Source organism: Papio anubis, chromosome 10 (assembly GCF_008728515.1).
Source record: "Papio anubis isolate 15944 chromosome 10, Panubis1.0, whole genome shotgun sequence".
Lineage (NCBI taxonomy): Eukaryota > Metazoa > Chordata > Mammalia > Primates > Cercopithecidae > Papio > Papio anubis.
The window spans coordinates 10,374,555-10,398,441 of record NC_044985.1 but is presented as its reverse complement, the minus strand read 5'-3'; the positions used below and the strand labels follow the sequence as shown (position 1 = coordinate 10,398,441).

Sequence of the window (23,887 nt, the reverse complement as noted above, 5' to 3'; positions counted from 1 at the left end):
AATTAGCCAGACGTGGTGGCGGGTGCCTATAATCCCAGCCACTGAGGAGCCTGAGGCAGAAGAATTGCTTGAACCCAGGAGGCGGAGGTTGCAGTGAACTGAGATCGTGCCCCTGCACTCCAGCCTGGGTGACAGAGCAAGACTCCGTCTTGAAAAAAATTTTAAAAAATAGTAATAAATAAAAATGGAAGGAAAGCTGTGGACAGTCTCCCCCAAAATATGTACATCACACATATAAAATTTTGTATAAAACATCAGGGGTTTTATGAACCTTTGGAAGCCTATCCATGAGTCTCAAGTTAAGACTCTGATTCAGGCTGGGTGCGGTGGCTCAAGCCTGTAATCCCAGCACTTTGGGAGGCCACGGTGGGCAGATCACTTGAGGTCAAGAGTTCGAGATCAGCCTGGCCAACATGGTGAAACCCCGTCTCTACTAAAAATATAAAAATTAGCTGGGCGTGGTGCGGCACACACCTGTAGTCCCAGCTACTCGGGAGGCTGAGTCAGGAGAATCACTTGAACCCTGCAGGCAGAGGTTGCAGTGAGCTGAGATTGTACCACTGTACTGCAGCCTGGGTGGCAGAACGAGACTCCCCCTCTAAAAAAAAAAAAAAAAAAAAAAAAAAGACTCTGATTGTCCCAATAATTATGAAAGGTATTTTATTATATGATAAATTCCCTGGCCAGGCACAGGGGCTCATGCCCATAATCTCAACACTATGGGAGGCTGAGGCCGGAAGATTGCTTGAAGCCAGGAGTTCAATACCAGCATGAGCAACAAAGTGAGACCACAATCTTTACAAAATAAAAATTATAAAATAAAACAAATTAGCTGGAGACAGTGGCATGTGCCTGTAGTCCCAGTTACTTGGGAGGCTGGGGTGAGAGGATCATTTGAACCCAAGAGTTCAAAGTTGCAGTGAGCTAGTGCCATTAGTGAGCTAGTGAGCCGCAGTGCCACTCAACTGCAGCCTGGGTGACAAAGCAAGGCTCTGTTTCTAAATAATAAAATAAAATAGTAAAGTAAAATAAATAAATAAAATAAATTCCCTTACATACAGAGATTTCGCGAAGTTGTTCCTTTTATCTTTATGTTCATTCCTGTGGCTTTATAATAAAGTAAGTATTGATAGGCACGTAAGTCTTCTGTGCCTTGTCTTCCTGGTTTTTCTTACCCTTCTACAGAAAGCCACAGCCCCTAATAATACTTTCGAGATTTATTTATTGAAATTACATTAACCCTGTAGATTGAAAAGGACATTTACACAAAATGAGGATCCTCTTACAAGAACATGTAACATCTTTGCAAGTATTCACATCTTCTTTTATGTCCTTCACTAATTTTCTTAAGTTTTAAATATTGTTTTTTCTCTAAATGCTGAAAGTAGTGGTTGATATTATAAATGGAATTTTAAAGTTATATTTCCCTCTAACTTATTGTTCTGAGAAAAAGGAAAACTTGATTTTTTAAGGTTTTATTAAGTCTGGTAATGGCTTGTTAATTTTTTTTTTTTTTTTTTTTTTTTTTTTTTTTTTTTTTTGAGATGGAGTTTCACTCTTGTCTCCCAGACTGGAGTGCAATGGCCCGATCTCAGCTTGCTGCAACCTCCCCGCCCTGTGTTTAACTGATTCTCCTGCCTCAGCCTCCAAAGTAGCTGGGATTACAGGCACCTGCCACCATGCCCAGCTAATTTTTTTTTTTTAAGTAGAGATGAGATTTCACCATGTTAGCCAGACTAGTCTCGAACTCCTGACCTCAGCTGAGCCGCCCACCTTGGCCTCCCAAAGTGCTGGGTTTACAGGTATGAGCCACTGCGTTTGGCCACTTGTTAATTTTAAATAGGTTTTTATTTGCTCCTTTTGACTTAATATGTAAACATAATGATTTGGTCTCTTCCTTTTCAATATTGATTACTTATTTTTTCCTCTATTTTTGGCCACCTAGGCCAACCAGCAAACTACTGAATAATAACCATGCTAAGAAACATTTGTATCTTGGTGCTACTTTAATGGTGTTCCAAATTTTTGTATGATGTTTTCTGTTGATTTTCTGATGCATACTGTTCATTGATTTTCTGAGTCATACTGTTCACTATTTTAAAGAACTTTTTATTACAGTTCACCATTTTTTAATCACAAATAGCTATTTAGTTGAATAAAGTGTCTTTGGGGGCATGTATTGTAATAATCGTGTGAATTTTCCCCACATTTTATTAATGACTTCATGCAATTGAAATTTTCTTACATTCTGGCTGGGCAGGGTGGCTCACGTCTATAATCCCAGCACTTGGGAGGCCAAGGCGGGAGGGTCACTTAAGGTCAGGAGTTCAAGCGTCTCCACTAAAGATACAAAAATTAGCAGGGCATGGTGGCGCATGCCTGTTGTCCCAGCTACTGCGGAGACTGAGGCTGATGCTTAAACCCAGGAGGCAGATGTTGCAGTGAGCTGAAATTGCCCCACTGCACTCCAGCCTGGGTGACAGAGCGCGACTCTGTCTCAAAAAAAAAAGAATTCCCTAAATGATCCCCCATTTTCTTTACAGTGTTTTATTTTTTATGTGCTGCTGGCTTTTGTTTCTTCACTTGTCTTTGTTTAGAAAATATTATCCTTTTTGAAAATATTATCTTGAAGATTACCTTTGTGGCCTAAAATTCTTTTTCCTGATTAAATCCAAACTGGTGCTTTTTTGGTAGATAGTGGAGTTTATTATCTCAGATAAAATTTGGCTAATAAGTGAAAATTGGTTGAATTTAAAAGACTATTATGAATAAGAGTAACTTATTCCAAACCTAGGAAGACTCCTACCCAATATTTTCTTTTATCTTCCCTAAGCCATGTATTCTAATAAATACAAAGCAAATGTTGATGTTAAGTGGAATACTAAAACCTATATTCACAGTGTTTTTTAAAAAATGTCTTTCACTTAGTGTAAGCCATGAGGATGGATTCCTTAAGAAAAAAAAATTGAAGAAAAAAGGAGTTCAAGTTGTCATACTAAGTTTAATAAACCTCACTAAATGAAAATACTAATTATTAGGTTGAACTATATATGAAATAGACAGCCAGGCAGGGTGGCTCATGCCTGTAATCCCAGCACTTGGGAGGCCAAGATGGGAGGATTGCTTGAACTCACAAGCCTGGACAACACGGCAAAACCCCATCTCTAGAAAAAAACATAAACATTAGCCAGGCATGGTGGTGTGCACCTGTAATCTCAGCTACTTGGGAGGCTGAGGTGGGAGAATTGCTTGAGCCCAGGAGGTTGAGGCTTCAGTGAGCCATGATTGCACCACTGCACTCCAGCCTGGGCAACATAGCAAGACCCTGTCTCAAAAAAAAAGAAGCAAAAAGCAAGAAGGAAGAAGGAGGAGGAGGAGGAGGAGGAGGAGGGTGAGGAGGAGGAGGAGGAAGAAGAAGAAGAAGAAGAAAAAGAAGAGGAGAAAAGAAAAGACTCATATTTTACCATATCAACTTGGCAATTTTCATATTTCATTCTACTACTAAAATGTCATTGGTTCAAATATAGATTTGGCATCTTACAGATCTAGCTTATCCCTAGCAAAGATGCACTGGCCCAGAAGATTGGGTAAGGCAAACTTGAGGCTTCACTAGGAAATTAAACAGAGAATTCAGCAGGACAGAAAAGCCTAAAACCAGTATTTCCAAAACTCATTAACTCACCTTACCTATGTAGAAATGTTCACATATACAAAAGACTCTCAGATCTCTCACATGCTAGCACAAAGAGAAGCTGAAATAATTCAACCTGAAAATGAACCCAGGGAGTAGGTAAGTTGATGATGTTCACATGACTATGGGAAGTAGCACAAATTAGATTTTCTGATCTGTACTGTTATGTTCATCTTAGGTAACTGTGTCTGGGTTGCTACCTCAGTAATCATACTTCAGCTGGGTTACTGAAGAAGTAGATGAAAGCACTTTTGACTTGGTAATATTTCACAGGAAAGTAATGCACGTCCAATATCTGTGTCATCAAATCTCACCTGCATTAGGACTCTTTCTTTTTTTTTTTGAGACTGAGTCTTGCTCTGTTGCCCAAGCTGGAGTGCAGTGGCATGATCTCGGCTCACTGCAACCTCTGCCTCCTGGGTTCAAGCAATTCTCTGCCTCAGCCTCCCGAGTAGCTGAGAGTACAGGCGCCCACCACCACGCCCAGCTATTTTTTGTATTTTTAGTAGGGACAGGGTTTCACCATCTTGGCCAGGCTAGTCTCGAACTCCTGACCTCGTGATCCACCCGCCTCGGCCTCCCAAAATGCTGGGATTACAGGCATGAGCCACTGCGCCTGGCTTAGGACTCATTCATTTATAACTGACATGCTACCATTTTTCATATCTGAATGAGCACTGTCCTCCTAAATAGTCAAGTATAGATGCTGGGCATGTATTTCAATATCAAAGGTGATGATCAGAATTTCTATAGGTAGTCATCTTCAGAACCTGCCTAGGGCTTATGCAAAACATGTTTTTAATCCTTTCTACAAGTCGCTTTCTTTTAATTAAAATGTTTAATCTGTTTACTTTTTTGTTTTGTGTTGTGTGTTTTTTTGGACAGAGTCTCACTCTGTCGCCCAGGCTGGAATGCAATGGCATGATCTCAGCTCACTGCAACCTCCACCTCCCAGGTTCAAGGCATTCTCCTGCCTCAGTCTCCCAAGTAGCTGGGACTACAGGTGTGCACCATCATGCCCAGCTAATTTTTTGTATGTTTAGTAGAGATGAGATTTCACCATGTTAGCCAGGCTAGTCTCGAACTCCTGACCTCAGGTGATCCTCCCACCTTGGCCTCCCAAAGTGGTGGGATGACAGGCGTGAGCTACCCATTTACATTTAATGTAATACTGATAAAATAGTATTAAATCTGCCATTTAACTACTTTTTAAATATGTTTTGTGTTTATTTTGTCTCTCCTTCCATTACTACCTGATTTTGTGTTAGATATTTTCTCATGTGCCATTTTAATTACTTCATTTATTTTACTATACATATTTTTGTTGTTTTCTTAGTGGTTTCCCTAAAGAGTTTAATGAGCACCTTAATTTATAATAATTTAGTGTGAATGAATACCAATTTAATTTCAATAGGATACAAAAACTTGGCCTTTATATTGATCCATTTTCTCACCCCTCCTTTGTGCTGCATCATTATATGAAATATTTATACTGGGTATACATATCAGCATAGATAACATAAACTATTTGTGCAGGTGTCTTTTAAGTCAGATAGGAGACCAAGTGTTAACAAAAAATGCATATATACTGTGTTTCATGGTTGTCTATGAGTAACTCACTAATGCTCTTTCTTCCTTTTTGCAGATATGAGTTGCTATGTAGTGTTCTTTCATTTCATCCTAAAAGACTACATTTAGTATTTTTTGTGGGCAGGTCTACTAGTGAGAAATTGTCTCCTTGGTGTTGTTTAAATTTAGAAATATCCTGGCTGGGCACGTGGCTCACACCTGTAATCCCAACACTTTGGGAGACTGAGGCAGGTGGATCACCTGAGGTCAGGAGTTCAAGACCAGCCTGACCAACATGGTTAAACCCTGCCTCTACTAAAAACACAAAAAATAGCTGGGTGTGGTGGTGCACACCTGTACTTCCAGCTACTTGGGAGGCTGAAGCAGGAGAATCACTTGACCCCGGGAGATGGAGTTTGCACTGAGCCAAGATCATGCCACTGTACTCTGGCCTGGGCAACAGAGCAAGACTCTGTCTCAAAAAAAAAAAAAATTTTTTTTAGAAATATCTTAATTTCTCCTCCACTTTTGTAGGGCAGTTTCACTGGATAGAAAATTCTTAGTTGACAGTTTTTTATTTCAGCACTTCCTTTTTTTTTTTTTTGAGACGGAGTTTTGCTCTTGTTGACAAGGCTGGAGTGCAGTGGTGAGATCTCAGCTCACTGCAACCTCTGCCTCCTGGGTGCAAGTGATTCTTCTGCCTCAGGCCTCCCAAGTAGCTGGGATTACAGGCACCTGCCACCACGCCCACCTAATTTTTTTGTATTTTTAGTAGAGAAGGGGTTTCATCATGTTGGCCAGGTTGATCTCAAACTCCTGACCTCAGGTGATCCACCTGCCTCGGCCTCCCAAAGTGCAGGGATTACAAGCATGAGCCACTGGGCCTGGCCTCTTTCAGCACTTCCAATATATCATCCCTTTGCCCACTGGCCTGCATGATTACTGCTGAGAAATCAGTCATTAATCTTATTAAGGATGTCTTGTATGTAATGGGTCATGCTTCTCTTGCTACTTTCTAAGTTCTCTCTCTGTCTTTGTTTTTCAATAGTTTGATTATGACATACCCAGGTGTGGATGTCTTTGAATTTATCCTTCTTGGAGTTCAGTGAATTTCTTTTTTTTTTTTTTTTTTTTTGGGACAGAGTCTCCCCTTTTCCCCCCGGCGGGGGACCGTGGCCGGATCTCAGCTCACTGCAAGCTCCGCCTCCCGGGTTTACGCCATTTTCCTGCCTCAGCCTCCCAAGTAGCTGGAACTACAGGCGCCCGCCACCTTGCCCGGCTAGTTTTTTGTATTTTTTAGTAGAGACGGGGTTTCACCATGTTAGCCAGGATGGTCTCGATCTCCTGACCTCATGATCCACCCGTCTCGGCCTCCCAAAGTGCTGGGATTACAGGCTTGAGCCACCGTGCCGGGTGAGTTTCTTAAACATGTTTATTAATGTTTTCAACAAATTTGGCAAATTTCAGCCATTATTTCTTCAAATACTCTTTCTATTCTTTTCTCTCTCCTCCCCTTTTGAGCCTCCAATTGTACATATGTTGTTACACTTAATGTTTGTATTAGTTTTCTAAGGTTACTATAACAAAGTTTCACAAACTACAACCTTGAATGGTTTAAGATAGCAGAAATGTGTTTTTTCACTATTGTGGAGGCTAGAAGTCCTAAATCAAGGTGTGGGGAGGGCCATGCTCTCTCTGAAGTATCCAGTAGATAATACTTCCTTGCTTGTTCTAGCTTCTGTTCAGGGTTCAATGGCAATCCTGGGCATTTCAAACTACTAGATGCAGCACTTTAATCTCTGTCTCTGTCTGTCATATGGCTACCTTCCCCTTGTTTTTATCTACACAGTCTTTTCTCTGGGGGTGTGTGTTTCTTTGTCCAAAGTTCTCTTTCTCATAAGCCGCAGTCATTTTGGATTGGAGTCTACTCTAACGACCTCAAGTCATTGGACCTTAACTTGATTACATCTGTAAAGAGCCTTTCTAAAGGGTCTTTTCCGGGGTCACATTGACAGATACTGGAGTTAGCACTTCAGCATACCTTTGGGGGAATACAATTCAACTCATAACAGTGTCCCACAGATCACTGAGGCTATGTTCATTGTTCTTCATTACTTTTGCTTTCTGTTCCTCACACCAGATGGTCTTAATTGACCTACATTTAAATTCACTGATTCTTTCATCTGCCAGCTCAAATCTGCGAATGAGCTACTCTAGTGAATTCTTGATTTCAGTTATTGTACTTTTGCATATTCAGAGTTACTATTTACTTCATTTTGTATAATTTTTATCTATGTTCTCTGTTTAAGACATCAGTCTTATAGTTTTCTTAGTAATTTACATTTGATTTCCTTGGTGATTGTGTGTGTGTGTGTGTGTGTGTGTGTGTGTGTTTTGTTGTTTTGTTTTGAGACAGCATTTTGCTCTGTCTCCCAGGCTGCAATGCAGTGGTGTGATTATGGCTCATTGCAGCATTGACCTCCCACCATGCCTGGGTAAATTTTTTATTCGTTGTAGAGACGGGGTCTACCTATATTGACAAGGCTGGGCCTGAACTTCTAGGCTCAAGTGACCCCCCGACCTTGGTTCCCAAAGTGCTGGAATTAGAGGCCTGAGCCACCATGCTGGGCCCTCATTTGATTTTTCAACATATTTTAAATAGCTGATTTAATATCTTTGTCTAAAAAGTCCAGTGTTTGGACTTCCTCTGGGACAGTTTTTATTGACTGGTTTTTGTCCTGTGTATGGGCCATAATTTCTTGCTCGTTTCCTTACCTAATGTTTTCTTTTTGAAAACTGGTCATTTGAAATAATATAATGTGAAATGCACCATGGATGCAGCCATAAAAAAGAATGAGTTCATGTCCTTTGCAGGGACGTGGATGAAGCTGGAAACCATCGTCCTCAGCCAACTAACTAACACAGGAACAGAAAACCAAACACTGCATGTTTTCACTCATAAGTGGGAGTTGAACAATGAGAACACATGGACACAGGGAGGGGAACATCACACACCAGGGCCTGGCGGGGGGTGGGGGACAAGGGTAGGGAGAGCATTAGGAAAAGTACCTAATGCATGCTGGGCTTAAAACCTAGATGATGGGTTGATGGGTGCAGCAAACCACCATGGCACATGTATACCTGTGTAACAAATCTGCATGTTCAGCATATGTATCCCAGAACTTAAAGAAAAATTTTTTTAAAAAAAGACTATAATGTGAAAACTTTGGCATTTAGAATCTCCCCTTCTCTAGGGTGTCTTGTTGTTGTTGTCATTTGTTTGTTTCACAGTTTTCCTGAGCTAATTCTGTGAAGTCTGTGTTCTTTACTGTATGTAACTATGGAAGTCTTTGTTCAGTTATCTTAGGATCACCCGGATGACTGGATAGAGATTTCCCTAAATTCCTGGAAGCAGTACGTCTCCCAGTCTTTGCTAAAAGGCTTTATGTGTTCGCTGGGGCACACGTTATTTATTTATTTATTTAGAGACAGAGTATCACTCTGTCACCCAGGTTGGAACACAGTGGCACAATATCGGCTCACTGCAACCTCTGCCTCAAGGGATCCTCCTGCATCAGCCTCCTGAGTGGCTGGGACCACAAACACAGACACATGCCACCATGCCCGGCTAATTTTTGTATTTTTGGTAGAGACAGGGTTTCACCATGTTGCCCAGGCTGGTCTCAAACTCCTGAGCTCAAGCGATTCGCCCGCCTTGGCCTCCCAAAGTGCTGGGATTACAGGCATGAGCCACTGCACCCGGCCTTTCAACATTTAGCCAGGTAGTTTACAACTCTGGCTTAGCTTTTCACTTCCTGCTCGAGCAGGGGTTCAGGGTATTCTCAGATCTTTCCTCATCATCTTTATAGCACTGGTCACATTCATAGCCCTTTGCATGCGAGTAGCCTTCTAGATGCCCTTAAATATATCAGAGCTTTTCAAAGACCCTGAGGACATCTCATCCCCAACTTTTGATTTTGAGCTCATTTGTTGTTGTTGATGGCCTATTATTTACTCAACCGCCTCAGGCATCCATAATGTTGTCTTCAGCAAATACCCTGGGAAGAAAGCGGTTTGTCCTGAATGAGCTTTGGTTTTTCTTTTTTTTTTTTTTTTCCAAGATTGAGTCTTGCTCAGTGGCCCAGGCTGAAGGGCAGTGGCACAATCTCAGCTCACTGCAGCCTTCACTTCCTGGGTTCAATAGATTCTCGTGCCTCAGCCTCCTGAGTAGCTAGGACTACAGGCATGCGCCACCACACCTGGTTAATTTTTGTATTTTTAGTAGAGACAGAGTTTCATGATGTTGGCCAGGCTGGTCTCAAGCTCCTGACCTCAAGTGATCTGCCCACCTCGGCCTCCCAAAGTGCTGGGATTACAGATGTGAGCCACTGTGCCCAGCCACGTGAATGAGCTTTGAATCACGTTAAAGACAGTTTTGTCCATGGGGTTTTCACCAGACATCATGTAGTGACAGTTCTCTGGGAATGGGACTTTGAAGAAGCTGCTACTCTGTTCTACCTCCCCCAGGGGCTGCCAGGCTGCATTTTTTAAGGCTGCTGTGGAATTAGAAAGAGGGAGATTAGAATAGTGCATTTAAATGCCCTAAAACTTACTGCTCTTATCAAGATTCAGCCATTTTTCCTGAATAAACATCTGCCAGACTGTTGTATGTCTTTGGCTAATATGCAGAGTTCTGAAAAAAACTGATTCTGATCATTTTTTTTACAGTATTTTGTTGCTTGTGTGGTGATGATTTTCAGAGATTTTTACTCTGCCATTTCGACCAACTTCTCTCAATACATTGTTTTTAGATACCTTATTTTTCAACATACTCACTGAACTGTATTCTGATTGACTATTGGCTGTTGCCAGGAAACCGAGTCAATCCTCAAAGGATAAAGATTAGAATGAGAAAATCCAGAGCCCTGGGAAGTGGTTTCTGCCTAAGTACCCAGCTTCATCTCCCACCACTCTTCCATTGTTCTCTGGCCTTAATGGCACTAAAAATAATGTCCCTAAACTGCACATTTTCCACCTTTGCATTACATTCTTTGAATTTTTTTTTTTTTTTTTTTTTTTTTTGAGACAGAGTCTCACTCTGTCGCCCAGGCTGGAGTGCAGTGGCACAATCTCAGCTCACTGCAACCTCTGCCTCCTAGGTTCGAGTGATTCTCCTGCCTCAGCCTCTTCAGTAGCTGGGATTACAGACGCCCACCACCACGCTCGACTAATTTTTGTATTTTTAGTAGAGATGGGATTTCTCCATGTTGGCCAGGCTGGTTTCGAACTCCTGATCTCAGGTGATCCACCCACCTCGGCCTCCCTAAGTGCTGAGATTACAGGCATGAGCCACCACGCCCAGCCCATTGTTTCAACTTTTATTTCTATTTTATAAATGAGGAAATTGAGCTTCAGAGAGTTTAGGTGCCCCTCTGGAAGTTAAATAGCTAGTATATGGAGTGCAGAGCCCAGAATGAAGGTCTGTCTGACTCTAAAGCCAAATTCAATATTCTTTGAGATAAACTTTTTTTTTTTTTTTTGAGACGGAGTTTCACTCTTGTTGCCCAGGCTGGAGTGCAATGGCATGATCTCGGCTCACCACAAGCTCCCCCTCCCGGGTTCAAGCGATTCTCCTGCCTCAGCCTCTCGAGTAGCTAGGGTTACAGGCATGTGCCACCACACCCAGCTAATTTTGTATTTTTAGTAGAGATGGGGTTTCTCCCATGCAGTCAGCAGGCTGGTCTCGAACTCCCGACCTCAGGTGATCCACCCACCTCGGCCACCCAAAGTGCTGGGATTATAGGTGTGAGTCACTGCGCCCGGCCGAGAGAATTTTTTTTTTTTTTTTTTTTTTGAGGCCGGTGTCTGAGTCTGTCGCCCAGGCTGGGTGCTGTGGCGGGATCTCAGCTCACTGCAAGCTCCGCCACCTGGGTTTACACCCTTCTCCTGCCTCAGCCTCGACTAGCTGGGACTACAGGTGCCGCCACCTCGCCCGGCTAGTTTTTGCATTTTTTAGTAGAGATGGGGTTTCACCGTGTTAGCCAGGATGGTCTCAATCTCCTGACCTCGGGATCCGCCCGTCTCGGCCTCCCAGAGTGCTGGGATTACAGGCTTGAGCCACCACGCCCAGCCGAGAAACTATTTTTAAAGGAACTATACCAATTTATATGTTTGAAAAAGTATTGTCATAACTTTAACCTGCACCTCATATTTCTCAAACAAATTTTGGAAAATGGGCATTTAAAGTGTGATAAGAAAATTCTTTCTTTAAAGGAAACTTGAGGTTTGAGTTATTTTTAACAAAACTCTAATAATCTCTAAGCCCAGATTTTCTCTATCTGAGATTAATGTAACATTAAATAAAATCGTCTTCATGTATAGGAACAGGTTTAGAACACTAAGTTTTAAGATCTTGAAGAGATCTTAGAATCCTCTCTTCTAATTGCCTCATTTTATTTTATTTTTTATTTTCGAGACAGAGTCTCGCTCAGTCACCCAGGCTGGAGTGCCGTGATGCAATCTTGGCTCACTGCAACCTCCGCTTCTCGGGTTCAGGAGATTCTTGTGCCTCAGCCTCCCGAGTAGCTGGGACTACAGGCACCTGCCACCGTGCCCTGCTAATTTTTTTGTGTTTTTAGTAGAGATGGGGTTTTGGCATGTTGGCCAGACTGGTCTCGAACTCCTGATGTCAAGTGATCTGCCCACCTCGACCTCTCAAAGTGCTGGAATTACAGTCATGAGCCACTGCGCCCAGTCTAATTACCTCATTTTACAGATGAGATAACTGATGCCAGGAAAGATGATGCCTTGTCCAAATGAGTTAGTAGCGGGTGGTCGCCACTGATCTTTCTACCATATGGTCTCCTAATACATTCCCTGGCCCTGGTGTCAAGCAGTAGTCACAGGTATGGGGACAGTCACCTAAAGACTAAGTTACTCAGTGTGTAGACCACTAATGTCCACTATCAACACACGGCAAGCTTGTTTGTAGGGCAGAATCTCAGGCCCCACCCCAGGCTTAAACCTTTTAGAAAGATCCACAGCTGACCCATATACACATTAACTTCTAGAAGCACTGAGCTTTGGCTCCTACCTTTTTCTTCCCCTGACTCTCAGTCTCATCATGGTTTCACCAGTAGGCAAAACCAATGGTAAAATAGTTTCACTTCTGCCTGTCTATTACCCAATATCATGAACTTGCCTGGATCCATCAAGCTTTTCTGATTTTTTTTTCTTCCTAATAGTATAAAGAGTATAGGCTACCAAGGAAGTAAATCACTGTTCCAGATAATTCTGAACAAAATGATGCATTTGGTCCTTTGCCCTGAGTAGCCAAAAGTAGGGGGAAAGCCTGGAGGCTTTGGAGAAAGAAATGATTTGTCTCCAACTCACCCTTCCAGGTCTCTTCTCTGTATACTTCCAACCCCTGACTCCCCTATTCGGTTAGTGTGTCCTTCAATTAGCCAATGTGGCTAATCATTTAGTATGAATTAGTTTAAGGTCTTGCTCCTCCCAGGAATATTTGCAAAGAAGGGAAGGGTGGAATTTCAGACATGCGATTCTGGCTCAGGAAAGATTTAGCTGGGTAAAGGGAGCCACCAAATCACGTGAAAGTAGGCTTGGGCTGTGGCTCCATTTCAGGAGATCCTAGTCTTCCATTTGTAGCACAAAGGTTATCTTTGCTCCTAGGTCTGTAAAATGTGCATCGTCTCATGTGTAGTATTGCATGATTTTGAAAACATGATAGATAATTTATTTTGTGTAAGACTCATAACTGTTCTGTGAGGAAGCTGGCATCATCTTCGTTTTACAGGACTTAAAGTTGTTTGGGGCCTTTTAGCTTCCGAACCAAACTCTAGGCTCCTTGTAATATGTTAATAAAATTGTCTCTCTTATAGGCGTTTCTTTTTTTTTCTTTTTGAGATGAAGTTTTGCTCTTGTTGCTCAGGCTAGAGTGCAATGGTGCCATCTCGGCTCACTGCAACCTCCACCTCCTGAGTTCAAGCGATTCTCCTGCCTCTGCCTCCCAAGTAGCTGGGATTACAGGCATGCACCAGCATGCCTGGCTAACTTTGCTGTATTTTTAGTAGAGAAAGAGTTTCTCCATGTTGGTCAGGCTGGTCTTGAACTCCCCACCTCAGATGATCTGCCTGCCTCGGCCTCTCAAAGTGCTGGGATTACAGATGTAAGCCACTATGCCTGGCCATGCGAGTTTCTTATGACTGGTTTTAGTTTTATTTTGTTTAGTTTTGTTTTGAGACTGAGTGTTGCTCTGTTGCCGGCTGGAGTACAGTGGTGTAATCTTGGCTCACGCTCACTGCAACCTCCACCTCCCGGGTTCAAGTGATTCTCCTGCCTCAGCCTCTCGAGTAGCTGCGACTACAGGTACGCACCACCACACCTGGCTAATTTTTGTATTTTTAGTAGAGACGGAGTTTCACCATGTTGGCCAGATGGTCTTGATCTCTTGACCTCGTGATCTGCCCACCTCGGCCTCCCAAAGTGCTGGGATTACAGACGTGAGCCACCACGACCAGCCTGGTTTTGTTTGTTGATTTAATTTATTCGTACACGTTTTTTTTTTTTTTTTTTTTTTGAGACGGAGTCTCGCTCTGCCGCCCAGGCTGGAGTGCAGTGACGGGATCTCAGCTCACTGCAAGCTCCGCCTCCCGGGTTCATGCCATTCTCCTGCCTCAGCCTCCCGAGTAGCTGGGACTACAGGCGCCCGCCACCTCGCCCGGCTAGTTTTTTGTATTTTTTAGTAGAGACGGGGTTTCACCATGTCAGCCAGGATGGTCTCGATCTCCTGACCTCGTGATCCGCCCGTCTCGGCCTCCCAAAGTGCTGGGATTACAGGCTTGAGCCACCGCGCCCGGCCCGTACACGTTTTTTGAATAGATAATGCTCTCCTAGATTCAGTGTTTGAGAAACAAATTCTTCATGATACTCAAGTCTTCTGAGGGTACTTTCTTTTCATGGCCTATTCTTGTTTCACCAGTACCTTCACTGTTTCCTCCCTACCATATCATCATGGCCATCATTGTTCTTTTGGAATGCAGGACCCCTTCAGTCTCCGAGAGAACTGATTCTCATGTTGGAATTCTCTCTAAGCCAATCTGTTCAGAATACTTTGACGCAAATGAATGGCCTCACCAGGGTGGACCAGTTTAGAGAAGGCTGACCAAGGAAGCAAAGAGCCTGGAAATCAGAACAAGAGAAGATTTTGCAGGCTTGGGACAAGTGTCTTCAATTATTTAAAGGGTTGTGATGTGAAAGAGAGATTTTGATTTTTCTTAGGGGTAGAGGTAGATTTACTGTGAAGATAATCTAGTTTAAGCTTTAGGGCTACTGTGTGGCCCCCTTCCAAGACCTTGTACCTAATTTTGAATTTTTAAATTTGTGTTATTTCAACTAAAGACCTCTTCCCCCACCACCAAATTACAGTATATGAGTGTCACAAAACTGGATATACCCCTTTCTGTGTGGAACCAGAGAGCAAACCAGGACCTAGGATAGAAGTGAAAATCTCAAATGAGGGTATTCGTTCAGTATATTAGTTCAATAAAAGAAAATCTTTCCATGGGCCAAGACAATGCCACCAGGAACTGGGTTGTGATAGGCACCTTCTTTTTTTTTTTTTTTTTTTTTTTTTTTTTATTTTGAGATGGAGTCTCGCTCTGTTGCCAGGCTGGAGTGCAGTGGCGCAATCTCGGCTCACTGCAACTCTACCTCTCGTGTTCAAGTGATTCTCCTACCTCAGCCTCCTGAGTAGCTGGGACTACAGGCACCCGCCACCATGCACAGCTAATTTTTGTATTTTTTTAGTAGAGACGGGGTTTCACCATGTTGGCCAGGATGGTCTCGATCTACTGACCTCATGATCTGCCCACCTCGGCCTCCCAAAGTGCTGGGATTACAGGTGTGAGCCGCCGTGCCAAGCCAGTAGGCACCTTCTATAGCTACCCACAGTTATTTGTCTCAGCAACATCCCCTCTTTGAGGCTAATAGAATTTGGATTTGTTCAAAAAGTTAAGGAGAGCCCTTGAGCTCCAGCTCCCAAGAGTGAATTCTGATTGGTCAAAGCCAATCATGGTATTCTCTTTCCCTATGGCCTTTAATTGGCCTGAGTAAGGACAGGTCGTGTAGTTCTGGCCGGAGACAGGGGGTGCTGGTACTGTCTTCTCTGATTAAAAGACAAGGTTTCAGGTAAAGGTCTTTTTCCCCTTCCCTTTTATTCCTGAAACTCAAGAGAGCTGGAGATAAGCATCCATCCTGTGGCCAGTAGGCTAGAAGCATGAAAACCAAAGTCAACATGCTAAGGGTGGCAGAGCAGAAATGGTAAAGGGGTTTAGGATCCTTACAGCATTGCTGAGGAGCAGAACCAGGACTAACAGCCACCTACCTCTAGATTACTTATGTGAGAAAAATAAACTCCTTATTTGTTCAAATAACAGTTAAAATTTCCCATTACTTCCAGCCAAATGCATTTTTCCTTGATACAGCTATCTTTAAGGAGAGGGCTTTCTCTGTCTCTGGTGGAAGTCAATTTTCTGGGGGAATTTACTACAAAACATGGGTTGCAGAGGGCCCCTATGTCTGGGAGAGAGGATGTGGGGAGACGATGACTTGTTTTTAGGAATAATTTTGCATAATTAGAACATGAACAATTTTCTATGACTTGGGCCCCTTAAGTTTCATCCTCCTTTCCTCAAGTCTTCACATATCCTTTAGCCTATAACCATCTTTCTCAATGGATTTCTCTAACCTCATCCACAGCCTCCTTCAATTCCATCTTTTTTTTTTTTTTTTGAGATGGAGTCTTGCTCTGTCACCCAGGCTAGAATGCAGTGGCGCGATCTCAGCTCACTGCAACCTCTGCCTCCCGGGTTCGAGCAATTCACCTGCTTTAGCCTCTCGAGTAGCTGGGACTACAGGCACACACCACCACTCCTGGATAATTTTTGTATTTTTAGTAGAGACAGGGTTTCACCTTTTTGGTCAGGCTGGTCTCAAACTCCTGACCTCAGGTGATCTACCTGCCTCAGCCTCCCAAAGTGTTAGGATTACAGGCATGGGCCACCGTGCCCAGCTCCAGTTCCACCTTTGATAGGGGACAGAAAAAAGATTGAGCAGGATGGATGAGGAGGACATTGTTTTTCAAAACTGGTATGCTTTCTGACAATTTAGGAGAATAAGATATGTTTATAAGTATTGACAGAATGTGCTTCCATTTCTGATCTGTAATCAGATAAACCCGAACTTTTCAAATGAGTAAACATCAGGTAAACATAAAGAGAGACAGCCTGTACAGGCTGAGGGGATGGCACTGAAGACCCTGCAGTTTTCAAACTGGCTAATCAGACCCCTGGGAAGAAGGAATGCTTTTCAGGGGTACGTGGCCTGGGTGGGTTTTTTTTTTTTTTTTTTTTTTTTTGACAGAGTTTCACTCCCATTGCTCAGGCTGGAGTGCAGTGCAGAGATAGCAGCTCACTGCAACCTCCACCTCCTGAATTCATGAGATTCTCCTGCCTCAGCCTCCCGAGTAGCTGGGACTACAGGTGCAGGCCATTGCACCTGGGTAATTTTTGCATTTTTAGTAGAGATGATTTTCACCATGTTGCTCAGGCCAGTCTCAAACTCCTGAGCTAGAACTCTTGAGCCTTGGCCTTCCAAAGTTCTGGGATTACAGGTGTCCAGGAGGTATTTTTAAAAATACTTTTTTTTTTTCCAGACAGAGTCTCTGTCACCCAGGTTGGAGTGCAATGGTGCAATCTCAGCTCACTGCAACCTCCACCTCCCAAGTTCAAACGATTCTCCTGCCTCAGCCTCCCGAGTAGCTGGGATTACAAACATGTGTCACCACACCCAGCTAGGTTTTGTATTTTTAGTAGAGATGGGGTTTTACCATGTTGGCCAGGCTGGTCTCGAACTCCTACCTCAAGTGATCCTCCCGCCTCGGCCTCCCACAGTGCTGGAATTATAGGCATGAGCCACCATGCTCGGTCTAAAGGACTTTATTGTGAAACATTTTAGATAGAATAGTTTAATGTCCCCATCACCCAGCCTCAGTTCATGGCCCATTCTTGTTTCATCTATACCTTCGCTGCTTCCCCCTGCCATATCATCATTTCTTTTTTTTATTGAGATAAAGATGCAAGATGACCACCAACAATTCCTCCCATCCCTGAAAACCCATGCTGCTCCTCTAATGAAGAGTGATGAAAATATTCCACAGTTAGACTGTGGTTGTACAACTCTGTGAAAATACCCAAAGCCATGGAAGTGTACACTTTAAGTGGGTGAATTATATCTCAATAAAGATGCTTTTAAAAGGTGGAGAAGAAAAATTTCTCTATTTTAATAATAATTAAAGAAAACAAAGAGGTAGAGTCTCTGTGATTTGCTTAAACCATTAACAGGTAGCAGAAGGGACGCTCTGTGACTGCTGGGCATAGCCCTTCATCGGCCCCGGAGTTTCTGTTTTCACCGTTTTGCCATACCAACGGACCTGCAGGAGAGTAGCCCAGGCAGAATCCAGCAATTCTTTTGAGCCACCCCAGCAGAGATGCCACACAGACCAGTGAAACCACCTTGGCAGCTCCAGCACCTGTTGAGCTGCCCAGCCAACACCACATGGGGCAGAGATGAGCTGCCAAGCCTGTCTACTACGTTTTGGGGTGGTGGAGGAGTGGGCAGTGCCAAATCCCCAGAAGCAGCTCAATGAGTATTTATCTGTTTTCATTTCAGCCAGCAGAGGGTCCTCAAGGTAACACCTTCCAGTGGCTCCCCCACCTCTCTCAGAGCTCTGGCCAGGGCCCACAAGGCCCTCCATCTTACCCCTTTCCTCTCTGACTGTCACCTCTTCCTTCTCTTCCTCTTGCTTCCTCACTTCTAGCCAAAAGGCCTTCCTTCAACAGACAGACCTGTCCCCTTGCAGGGCCTTTTGCCCTTGCTCTTCCCTTTGGTCCTCCCCAGACGGCCACAGGGTTCCTCCTACACTTCTTGTAGGTCTTCACTCAAATGCTACCTTCCTTTTTTTTTTTTTTTTGAGACTGAGTCTGGCTCTGTGGCCAGGCTGGAGTGCAGTGGGGTCATCTGGACTCACTGCAACCTCCGCCTCCCGGGTTCAAGCGACTCTCCTGCCTCAGTCTCCTGAGTAGCTGGGACTACAGGCCCATGCCACCACGCCAGGCTAATTTTTGTATTTTTAGTAGAGGCAGGGTTTCACAATGTTGGCCAGGCTGGTCTCGATCTCCTGACCTCGTGATCCGCCCGCCTCGGCCGCCCAAAGTGTTCGGATTACAGGCGTGAGCCACCGCGCCCAGCCAAATGCCACCTTCTTATTGAGACCTCCTGTCTGTGTAAAATCGCAAACCCTCACTCCCTGTCCTTATTCCCTACTTCTACTTTTCTCTTTAGCATTAACCAATGTCTAACAGTATTTAATTTCACTAATTTATCTCGTTTATTTTCTGTCTCGTTTATATTCCTGCTATAATATAAACTCCAGGAAGGATTTTTGCCTGTCTTGGTTGTCTGTCGTATCTCGTGTCTAGAACACAGAACCCGTAGTAGGCACTTCAATAAATTACCTGTAGAATGAATGGACTGAATGTCACCTTGTTGGAGAGTACCCCGCCACCACCACAGTCTGTTAAGCAGTAATCTTTTATTTCTCTTTCCCAGTTCTATTTTTCTTTGTTTATACTTAATCACCTTTGACACCTATTTGTTTACTGTTTCTCTCCCCAGTAGAGTGAAAGTTACTTTAATAGCAGAGATTTAAATGTATTTTAATCCCTACAAAAAAGAAAAAGGGAGGAAATACATGACAAGCTCTCAGTAAGTATTTGCGAAGCAATTAATCTCTTGAACGAAGATCCAGCAGTCAGCTTCACCAGCCTCCTTCGTGATAGGACTAACTTGGGGTCTGTCTGCGGGCGAGCACCTCCTCCGCGGGCGGAGGGCCGCAGCGAGAGCTGGGTTTCGGCAGCGCCCCATTAAACCAGCCGCGGACGCCCGGCTGCAGGCGATAGTTCCAGCCCGGCCCGGCCCGGCGTCGCCGGTTTTTCTCCAGTCGCCCTGCCAGCCGGTTTCCGGGGCGGTGTCATCGCCCGTTTAAGAGCGGAGCGCTCCGCCCTGGGGGCGGAGCTGGGAGGGAGCTTTAAGGGGCGGACGGGCGGGAGGTCGGGGTCCTGCGGGGATTAGAGCCGGTGGGCTCGCTGTGGGCGCCATTTCTCGGCGTCTACCGAGGAGTCGCCCCTTCCTCAGCCTTGCTCGGCTCTTCTCCCCTCTGGTCGCCGGGGCCGCGCCGTCCCCGCTCAGGTAAGCGCGAGGCCCGGCGGCGCCGCGGTACAGCCCGCTGCCCTCCTAGCCGAGCGGACCCCTCCTCGCCCGCGCCTGCGGTGGCGGCCTTGTCCCCGGGGAGGCGGGCGGGGGCCGCGCCCAGACCTTAGGGCGGCCGGTCCTTGGCTCGTCGGGCCGGCAGGGCATTAATCCCGCCGGAGGGAGGGGCGGCGGCGGCCAATGAGGCAGGGCCGCCGAGTTTCGGTCGATACCGCGCGACGGGCCGGAGCGGAGGGCCCGGGGCAGCCGGGTTAATGTTTGCCGGGCGGACGCGCTCCTGGGGCCGCGGGCACCCCTCGCCGGTCCGCGGGGCTGCCGTCCAGCGGGAGAGACAAAAGTCGCAAGGGAGGGGGAAAAACGAACTGAGTTTGTGTCACGGTTTTGGTGAACTTTTCGAGCTGACTTGTATTTGAGTAAAATTTCAGCTCCTTGGGAAAGGAGAGGCAGGTGTGTTCCCGGGAAAGACGAGGTCTGAAGCGCCCGCCCCGCCCCCACCCGAGGCGTTTGTCGTGCTAATGATGGGTTCTTTGGTGTGTAAATGTTAATTGTCTCTGTGGTTACTTGAATTCTACCTAAGAGCGAGACCCGAGTCTTAAAACGTTTGGCAATGTTTTAGACTAGTATTAAAAATTTTTTAAAGAATTACGGGGAAAATTCCCATAACCGTGTACACTTCTCATGTAACCCACAACTGCATTAACTCAGTTTCTAACGTAACCTGTTGCTGAGCTCTAGTTAACCTTGTTGGATTATTTGTGCATGTAAGATAGTGTGCAGGTTTTGGAAAATAGGCTAACTTCATTCGAAAGCGATATGCGTAACTGCTGTTGAATTACTCGCTTGCATTTTCTTTATTGGGATTGCTGGGACAAAATATAGTGGTACCGTCATGGCATTTGCTGTATATTGCTTTATCAAAAAGCAATTACCATATTGTGGCTATCAGTCACGTAAGAGTATACATATTTCATGAGTAACTTTTGGGTTTTGGATACTTCTTTTAACCAACTTCTGTTAGGATTGCTTAAATTTGCGTTTTATGATTCCAAAGGAAATCCTTCTAGTAAGGAACTAGAGTAGAAACAGCTGTTTTTTGGAAGCCACATAAACCTACCATCCAAAAATTCCACTGTCATTCTAGTGTGTCAGGCGAGTTTTTTATTGAGTGCCTGATACGCGGGTTGTTAAGCCAGCTGTTGGGCCGAAGCAGTGAACAAGCCAGACGAAATCTTTGTCCTTGTGTGTGAATGGGGGAAGTAGCCAGTAAAAAAATAATAATGAACAGATACTTAATTACAATTTTTTTGTTATAAAGAAAAGGCTAAGAGGACTAAAAGGGACATCGAATTTAGACTCACAAGTCTGAGATTCTGTTTTTCTGAGACGAAGACATTTCGACTATAAGTCTGAAGTTAGTCCAGTGAAGTGGGAGCGGGTGGAAGAGAGGGGAAGTGGAAAAAGCATTCCAGGAAGGTGGAACAGCTAGTGAAAAATGGTCCAGAATTAAGAAGACTCTTGGGCCGAGCAGAAAGAGTACAAGAGCAGAGCCAACAGTAGAGAGTAGGTTGACAGATGGGTCAGGCAAGTAGGAGGAGCTGCATCTAGGACCAGGGCCATTAAATATTTTAGAATAGGGATCAGATTTGTGGTTGCCAAGAATCCAGTGGCTGCGACATGAAGAGTGGAATTGGGAGAGTGCAGGTGGGAAGGGAAAAGTGAGTATGAGGAAACTTTTTTCACAGTCATAAAAAAAATTCCCCACAACTTTTAATGACTCATTCATATATTATTGTGGTTTTTTCCATTAAAAAAAAAAAATAGATGAGGTCTTGCTATGTTGCCCATGCAGGTCTTGAACTCCTGGCCTCCAACAGTCGTCCTGACTTAGCCTCCCAGAGTGCCAGGATTGCAGATGTGAGCCACTGTACCCGGCCATATATTCTTGTTGTGACCTCTGACATGTCCCTCTTCAGAGAGAATCTCACTTAACAGTTTACGAGTGTGTCTGTTTAGCGTCTGTGTGTGTGTGTGCATGGATCCCACCTCAGTGTAGGATAAAACTCTTCAGTGTTCTGTGATTTGATTTTTCACTTACAAATGTTGTCATATCTAAGTCAAGTATTTATTTAAAACAACTGTATTATGGCTAGGCTTGGTGCCTCATGCCTGTAATCCCAGCACTTTGGGAGGTTGAGGTGGGAGGATTCCCTGAGGCCAGTAGTTTGAGACAAACCTGGCTAAGTAGCAGTACCCTGTCTCTACAAAAAATAGCTTAAAAAACCATTAGCTGGGTGGGGTGGTATGTGCTTGTAGCCCTAGGTGGGAGAATCCCTTGAGCATGGTAGATGAAGGCCCTGGTGAGCCTTGGATGCTAGAGTGAGACCGTCTCTAAAATAAATAAATAAATACATAAATAAAAATAAAACAACTGTATTGTATGCCATTTTGTGTACCATAACTTGTTTAACTGCACATTGATGAACATATTTAAAATTTTCTTAAATCAGTCATGCCCCAAAAAATCCCGTTCCTACAACTTAAAGCACAGGTGTGATTTTTTTTTTTCTTTAGGTTATCCTTCCAGAAATAGAACTGTTGAGTAAGGAGTATGCATCTTAAAATTTTTAGTATTGGCCCAGTGAGGTGGCTCACGCCTGTAATCCCAGCACTTTGGGAGGCCGAGGCGGGTGGATCACCTGAGGTCAGGAGTTTGAGACCAGCCTGGCCAACATGGTGAAACCCAGTATCTACTAAAAGTACAAGAATTAGCCGGGCGTGGTAGCTGGTGCCTGTAATCCCCGCTCCTCGGGAGGCCAAGGCAAGAGAATCGCTTGAACCTGGCAGGCAGAGGTTGCAGTGAGCCAAGATCGTGCCATTGCACTCCAACCTGGGGAACAAGAGTGAGACTGTCTCCAAAAAAATAATAATAATAATAATAATAAAAAAAATATATTAATAGCATGGGCAAATCTCCCTCCAAAAAAGGCCAATGTATGAGGATTATTTTTTCTCACATTCTTTTTAACACTATCTTGAGTCTTTAAATGACAGACGGTATCTTATTTTTTTCATTTGGATTTTCTTGGATACTGTTAAAGGTGTTCGTTTTTATGAACATCTTTCAAATTATCTTTTAGGAGTTTTTCATATCATGCTCTTTTTTTTTTGATACAGCATCTCACTCTCAGGTTGGAGTGCAGTGGTGGGATATCATAAAATGTTTCTTGGGAGATATTGGTGGAGTCAAAAGGAATATGTAGGGATTCTGTGACACAGGATTTTAGAAAGCTGGGATAACAAGTACTGTCTTAGGCAGCTGAAATGAGACTGGATAGCAAATTCCAAAGGGAGAAATATCTGGAGAGAGAGTGGGACCAGGTATTATATATGAGTGTTTGGCACGCTGGAAAGTTACCTAACTAAAATTTTAGTTATCTCCTTGGGATTAGTTTACCTAATTACACAAGAGTATACTTGTATAAAATATGTAGGTTAATCTTCGGTGTATAGACATTTTAATATGGTAGTATCTTAAAAATTGGATTTTATCAGGTTCATAAATAAATCTAGTTGAAAAAGTCATTTAATCTGAAGGCTTCTCTTGAAAAACAGCATTCTTCTGAATTCTTCTGCTCCCTCTCCCAAGGCAATCATTTTCACATTTTAAATCAAATGCTCTTACTGCTAGTTCTTGATTTTTTAATTTTAGTGATGACCTGTTGGCTTGCTGTTACGCATGATGAGGAATTAACTCTTTTCATATCTGTATCCCCTACCTCTTATTATGTACCTCCTCTCTGTTGTAGTTAGTTATTGTTTGCTCAATATTTAGTGTTTGACATTTAAATCATTAACAGCTGAGTCATCTAGTGTATTGTGATTTACTTTTCTGCACAGCTTCTTGTTTCGTTTGGAATTAATAGTCTTTTTGGCTTATTTGTTGGCTTATGTGTACTTAAACTCTCTTTGTTGTGCAAATGAAACGCATTAGGATAGCAAAGTGACTTTGATTTTGTTTCCATTTAGTGTGCTATGTTTTAAAACCCGTTTTAACTGTTTTGATTAACATTAATGTTCTTTATAGAGATAAGGAAAAAAGTAGCATTAAAGTACTTTGACATTAAAAAGATTTATGTTAAGTAGTTATTTAAAATCTGTATGTAATAGAATATTTGACAAAACTTATGAAATTTGAATTATATTTGTATTTTAGCTGAAATAGATGATTGTTTTTATATTTTTGTTATGAATGCTCAGAAAAGAAATGGAACTTCTCAGGAC

General features: G+C 43.6%; 1 protein-coding gene across 7 annotated transcripts in view; it reads left to right on the top strand.

The window, feature by feature from the left end:
- The window catches only part of EPB41L5 (erythrocyte membrane protein band 4.1 like 5), a 189,666-nt gene that overhangs the window by 406 nt on the left and 165,373 nt on the right, over positions 1 to 23,887 (top strand). For 5 of the 7 annotated variants that reach the window (XR_004176469.1, XM_031651177.1, XM_031651175.1 and 2 more), the window contains exon 1: positions 19,409 to 19,585. The exons of 1 other annotated variant lie outside the window; for it this stretch is intronic. The gene's annotated coding sequence lies outside the window, so the exon portion shown is untranslated. Of the gene's footprint in view, positions 1 to 19,408; positions 19,586 to 23,887 lie in introns of those variants that run through there. One more of the 7 variants, XM_031651179.1, reaches the window with a different exon arrangement.